This window comes from Myotis yumanensis, unplaced genomic scaffold (assembly GCF_028538775.1).
Source record: "Myotis yumanensis isolate MYYU_CA2020_CCGP unplaced genomic scaffold, mMyoYum1.0.hap1 SCAF_12, whole genome shotgun sequence".
Lineage (NCBI taxonomy): Eukaryota > Metazoa > Chordata > Mammalia > Chiroptera > Vespertilionidae > Myotis > Myotis yumanensis.
In genome coordinates this window covers 48,430,766-48,437,424 of record NW_027223763.1, presented here as the reverse complement: position 1 = coordinate 48,437,424, position 6,659 = coordinate 48,430,766, and the positions used below count along the sequence as shown (strand labels likewise).

The 6,659-nt window shown below is 45.3% G+C and overlaps 1 pseudogene; it reads left to right on the top strand.

The window, feature by feature from the left end:
* Positions 1–209: 209 nt before the first annotated feature.
* On the top strand, positions 210–4,958 carry LOC139020318 (nucleoredoxin-like; annotated as a pseudogene).
* The last annotated feature ends 1,701 nt before the right edge of the window (positions 4,959–6,659 follow it).

Here is a 6,659-nt window from a genome sequence, read left to right as displayed (position 1 = left end):
TCATAGTTTGATTCCCAGTTAGGGCATATGCCCAGGTTGCAGGCTCAATCCCCAGTGGGGGGCATGCAGAAGGCAGCCGATCAATGATTCTCTCTCATCACTGATGTTTCTGTATCTCTCTTTCCCTCTCCCTTTGTCTCTGAAATCAATAAAAAAATAAATTAATAAAAATAGATGAGTGGATAAAAAAGCACCAGTACAGAGAAACCATGGAATATTACTTGGCCATAAAAAAGAATGAAACCTTGCCATTTGCAACAGCACAGATGGACTTAGAGGGTATGCTAAGTGAAATAAATCAGACAGAGAAAGATAAATACCATACAATTTCATTTATATGTGGAAAATAAAAGAGTGAAATAAATGAACAAACAGAATAGAAATACTCAAAGATACAAAGATCAGACTGATAGTTGCCAGATGTGTGGGGGGTTGGGAGGCTGGGTGAAAAAGGTGAAGGGACTAAGAAATACAAACTGGTAGTTACAAAATAGTAATGGGAATGTAACTACAACATAGGAAATATAGTCAATAATATTGTAATAAGTATGTTGCCAGGTGGGCACTGGAAATATCGGGAGAAATCACTTTGTAAAGTACATGATTGTCTAACAATTATACTGTACACCTGAAAATAATATAAATAATATTGAATATAAACTTTAATTTTGAAAAAATTTTAAAGAAAATGTAAAAACCTATCTTTGAATACATATTACTGATATGTATTCAATAATACATACTTGCTGTAAACACCAAGAATAAAGTGTAATAAAACTCCATTACAGTAGGGAAGACAAATAATTGGACAGAAAGCAAAGAAGTAAGTAAAGGAGACATCACTTGTATTATAACCAAGCAATTATTTTAGTTATTGTAATTCATCCTACCCACAATTAACATCCTAAACTAAAAATTTTAAGGATTAAGACATGGGAATCCTAGTTTCCACATCAAAATATCAACACAGAAAAAAAAACACCAAGATGGCGGTATAGGTAAACACCGGAGACTGCTGCCTCGCACAACCACTTTAAGAATACAACTAAAAGATGGAACGGACATCATCCAAAACCACAGGAAGGCTGGCTGAGTGGAAATTCTACAACTAGAAGGAAAGAGAAAAGCATACCGAGACTCAGAGGAGGTGCGGTGCGGAAGTACAGAGGTACGGAGGCGCATGCGGAGAGGGCTGCCGGCTGAGGACACGGTTGTCTTTTTCAATCGGGAGGGAGGCTCAAGCTCTGAGCTCCAGTTCCGGGCGAGTCTCTGGGGACCCAGACTCATACGGGAGAAACTGGACTGTCTGGCCATCGGTGGGAACTGGAGGGCGGCTTTCTCTCAGAGGTACTTGCAGCAATTGCCGGGACACTGAGAAGCAGGACCTCTGAGGGCAGCCATAGCTGCTTGCTCAGCCCTGTTGATCCCCTGGGATCCCGCCCCGCCAAGGCACAAGCCACCAAGGAGGCTTTTGCATATGAAAGGCCTGGCCCTTTGCAATCTGAAAATTACCTAACAAACTGCAGCTGGCCCAAGGCTCCAGGCAACTTGCATTGCTTCATACCTGGCTCCTGCTGGATAGCCTTAGGCAGAGGCTAGATTAGCACCTCCTTAGAGATCCAGGAGCCAGTGTGCCTGGTGGTCAGAGTGGCACCATCTACATTGCAGCTCCTCAGATCCATAAAGGACACATTCAGGGGGCAGACTCAGTGAGGATCAAAGCCCCACCGAAGCAAGTCTTGCCCAGAGGGGTGTCTCCAGCACAGAAGTTCTCCCACTGCAGACACAGCTGATTCTCACAGCCAATTGGCCTAAAGGTCAATTCTTCCCAGTGATACCTACAACAAACAAGGCTTAACTACAACAAGACTGTGCACAAAGCCCACAAGGGGGTGCACCAAGAGTGTCCACCTCAGGTAATTGGGGAGGCTGAGGCACTGGGCCCTATAGGACACCTAGCACACAAGGCCATTCTATCAACACAGGGAAGCAGCCAAAATGCAGAGACAAAGAAACAGGACACAAATGACAGAAATGGAAGAAAGCAAACTACTGGACATAGAGTTCAAAACCACACTTTTAAGGTTTTTCAAGAACTTTCTAGAAACCGCCTACAAATTTAGTAAGACCCTCAAAAAGATGGGTGAGAACGCCAATAAATGTAGTGAGATGCTCAAGAAATCTAGTGAGACCATCTAGGGTATGAAAAAGGACCACCTAGAAATTAAGCATACACTGACTGAAATAAAGGATATTATGCAGAGTTCCAACAGCAGACTAGAGGATCGCAAGAATCAAGCCAAAGATTTGAAATACGAAGAAGCAAAAAACACCCAACCGGAAAAGCAAAACGAAAAAAGAATCCAAAAATACAAAGACAGTGTAAGAAGCCTCTGGGACAGCTTCAAGCGTACCAACATCCAAATTATAGGGGTGCCAGAAGAAGAGAGAGAGGAAGATATTGAAAACCTATGTGAAGAAATAATGACAGAAAACTTCCCCTACCTGATGAAAGAAACAGACTTACAAGTCCAGGAAGCGCAGAGAACCCCAAACAAAAGGAATCCAAAGAGGACCACACCAAGACACATCATAATTAAAATGCCAAGAGCAAAAGACAAAGAGAGAATCTTAAAAGCAGCAAGAAAAAGATAGTTACCTACAAGGGACTACCCATACAACTGTCAGCTGATTTCTCAACAGAAACTTTGCAGGCCAGAAGGGAGTGGCAAGAAATATTCAAAGTGATGAATGCCAAGAACCTACAACCAAGATTACTTTATCCAGCAAAGCTATCATTCAAAACTGAAGGTCAGATAAAGAGCTTCACAGATCAGGAAAAGCTAAAGGAGTTCATCACCACCAAACCAGTATTACATGAAATGCTGAAAGGTATCCTTTAAGAAGAGGAAGAAGAAGAAAAAGGTAAAGATACAAATTATGAACAACAAATACACATCTATCAACAAGTGAATCTAAAAATCAAGTGAATAAATAATCTGATGAACAGAATAAACTGGTGATTATAATAGAATCAGGGGCATAGAAAGGGAGTGGACTAACTATTCTTGCGAGGGGAAAGTGGTGGGGGGAATGTGAAAAGAGACTGGACAAAAATCGTGCACCTATTGGTGAGGACAGTGGCGGGGGGGGGGGGGGTGAGGGCAGAGGGCGGGGTGGTAACCGGGTGGAGGGGAGCTTGGGGGAAAAAAGAGAAACAACTGTAATAATCTGAACAATAAAGATTTAATTATTTTAAAAAAATATCAACACAAAATGCTAAAATAAGTTGAGAAACAAATATTCCAGTATAATTCCTAACAACCCCATGTTTTATCTTTCATAAATGAAATTCTTATTTATAAATACTCAAATGTGTTTTACTGGGCAGCTCCCATTTTATGACAATGTTCTGGAATAAGGTAGCTAGGATGGGAAACAAATAAGTCAGGCAGGAATTCATTCAGTAATAACAGTAATTTATTCATTCAAAATAAATCATTTCACTAATAATTTGTTCAATTCACTAAATTCATTGAATCTTGCTAATATTGTAAGTAGTATTTGTAGGTAGAATGTGTTTATTCATTCATTAAATGTTTAGCAGGTACTGTCTTAGGCTTGGATAATAAATATTAAACAAAAACAGTTCCACCCCTGGTTCTTGCCTCTTGCCTTCGACACCACTGTGGCCTCGCCCACTGTGCAGACCCAGGGAGCCCTGCCACTGCAGTCTGACTGCCTGCTGCAGTGGGCCAGGATGTAGGACTTTCTGGAGGAGGGAGATACTCCCTGAGAAGTTGATGACAGGAAGCAACAAGGAGGTGGATTACACTCACTGCTCTACTTCGGCTGCAGCCTGAGCGCCCCCCTGCGCTCAGTTTAATGCCAGCCTAGCCACTTTCTATGGCCGCCTGAGCCAGGACAAGGGAATACAGAGGCTTGGGCCAGAGGCTGTGAGCCTGAGGGGAGGAGGGATTGGCTGGTGGTCATGGAGCCAGAACCCCAGTGCTGCCTGGAAATGTCTTTGTGTCCTTGGACCAGGACCAGCAGCAATAGCAGGACTTCCTGGGTGACATGTCTTGGTTGACAATGCAATACAGAAAGCTTAAACTTTGGAACAAATATCAAATTTCCAACATTCATCACTAATATTCTTGGATGCCACCACTGGGAAGATCATGTGCAGGAATGGGCTGCTGGTGATTCATGGCGACCCAGAAAATTTGGAATTCCCTTGGGGACCTAAACCGTATTTTCAGGGAAGTCATTGCAGGGCTCCTGCTTAGAAATAATGGAGAATAGCAGCCTGGAGGGGTCTCACATGGAAGTCTATTTCTCCGTACACTGGTGTCTCCCCTGCCAAAGCCTCACCCCGGTCCTGGTGGAATCCTACCAGAAGATTAAGGAGGCAGGTCAGAAATTTGAAGTCATCCTTGTTAGTGCAGACAGGTCAGAGGACTTATATTCAAATAGTACTTCAGTGAGATGCCCTGGCTTGCTGTCCCCTACACTGAGGAGGCCCAGTGTTGTGCCTCAACTGGCTGTATGGAATCCAAGGCATTCCCACCCTCATCATGCTGGACCTGCAGGGTCCAGTGGAGGTGCTGACCGAGGGCAAGAACTGCAGGGAGTTCCCATGGAACATCATGCCTGTGCTCGGAGCTGTCTGACTCCAATGCCCTGGAGCCCTGGCCTCATCCTTTTTGTAGATTCTGAGGATGATGGGAAGTCCCAGGTGGCCAAGCAGGTGATCCAGCCAATAGCTGAGAAGATCACTGCCAAGTACAAAGCCAAAGGGGAGGCACCACTTCTGTTCTTCATGGTGGAGGAGGATGATATGATTGACTCCCTGAGAGATTACACCAACCTGCCAGAGGCTACTGGACATGGCAGACTGGGTCAAGTACATGATGGATGTGGAGGAGATCAGCCCTACCATTGCAGAGGCCTCTTGAATGACTCCTAGAAGAGAAGCTCAAACAAGAGTCCATCTAGTGGGCCTCCGACCTCATGAGACATTACTTAAAACTCAGTCTTCCCTCCTTCCCTTCCTTCCCTTCCTTCCTTATACCCATGGACTTCTCCAGCGTGTCCTGAATCACATAACCCAGGTGTCCAGCCTCTCTATGGTACCGTTTTCTGCATTAGCTTCTCAGCTAGTACCCTAGGGTGCGCATCCTCTCAGCAGCATAGGAACCCACCATGTTTGGAGACGCTGCTTGCAATTCACAGAGGCCCACACCTGGCCAGAGCTGGTGCTGCATCACTCACTCTCAGTCACCAGCTCTTGGTGAAGTATTTGCCAAGGTGTCCTGCCCAGTGAGCAAGAAGGGACAGTGCATCCGTGCTCTGGCTCACATAGTTCAGTGACAAATTTGCCAGTAGTCAATTCTTAGGAAGCTTATTCAGGGCCGCATCGTTATGCCTCAGCTTAGAGCTTCTGGTGAGAAATCTTTTTCTAGGTAACTTAGTCTGTTTTGGTCTGAGGGAAAAACACTAGCTTGTCAATTGGTACTTGGGCAGGGATCTCAGATTTCAAAGGAAGTTTGTGTTCTTCTCTGGTGATTCATATAGTAACTGCTTACTTTGATTGAGCTCTTACCATGGACTAAGAGCTTCTCATTCCTTTCTTATCTCTCTTTCTTCCTTGATCTTGACCTTCTTTAAGTTTCTGCCTTCTCATACAAACAGCCCCTACTAGCTTGGAATTTTGTTAATAACTTCTTCCCCTCCAACATCTGTGTTCTTAGCATTTGGGATGGAGGGATTTGCCTAGGAACCTGCACAGGTTTAGCCTCTCTCAACCAGGAGTCGGGTCTTTAAAGCAACCCCAGGCCTTACCCTTGGTTCCACTCTACAGGACTCTGCCAACAAAGACCATTTATTTGGAAAACCCAATTAGCTGTAACATTATTGCTCCTGACTGAACTGGATTGCGGATGTGTAGTTCAGAGGTACAAAATTAGCTGGTAATTAGACTGTTACTTGATGTCACCAGCCTGAAATGCAGTCACTTAGTAGGAAATAAAGCAGGCATCCTTATACATTAAAAAAAAAAAAAAAAAGTTCCAGAAGAAAAATGGCGACCAGCAGGAAGGTAGGGAGGGAGAGAGTGTGAGAGCGCAAGGAAGTGATAGAGGAGTGTGTGGACGTGTGTGGTGTGTGTGTGTATGAGCTAGGGACAGTTAGATTCTGCAGGTCTTCTAAGGGGCTGCTAAACCGGGCAGTCTTAGAGGGTGGAGCCCCGCTTCCTGCGCGGACACTCCTGGGCAGCCAGCACGGGCACAGCGACCACGCCATCTTGGGAAACAGAGCTGCTTGAGACTAGGATCCTGGCCTCAGCACCACCCAGTCTGATCTCAGACGCATACCAGGACCCTGCAGCCACTGGGGACAGAGACCTGGGACCACAGCTTCAGACCTGCGGACACCAAAAGTTCAGAAATCCCCGTGGCAGATCCGTGAGTAACAGAGCCCATCCCCCCTTCCCGCAGGCTCGCAGGCAGCGCCATAGTAACTGATAGACCCACCCCTTGCCAGGGCCTCAGCACTGCCACAGGAACTTTAGCCTGGAAGTGCGCGAGCACCTTGGAACTGATCCCGCTTAGGGCCGGGTTCAGGAGTCCTAGGCTGGGAGCAATCGTGTGAACACCGGG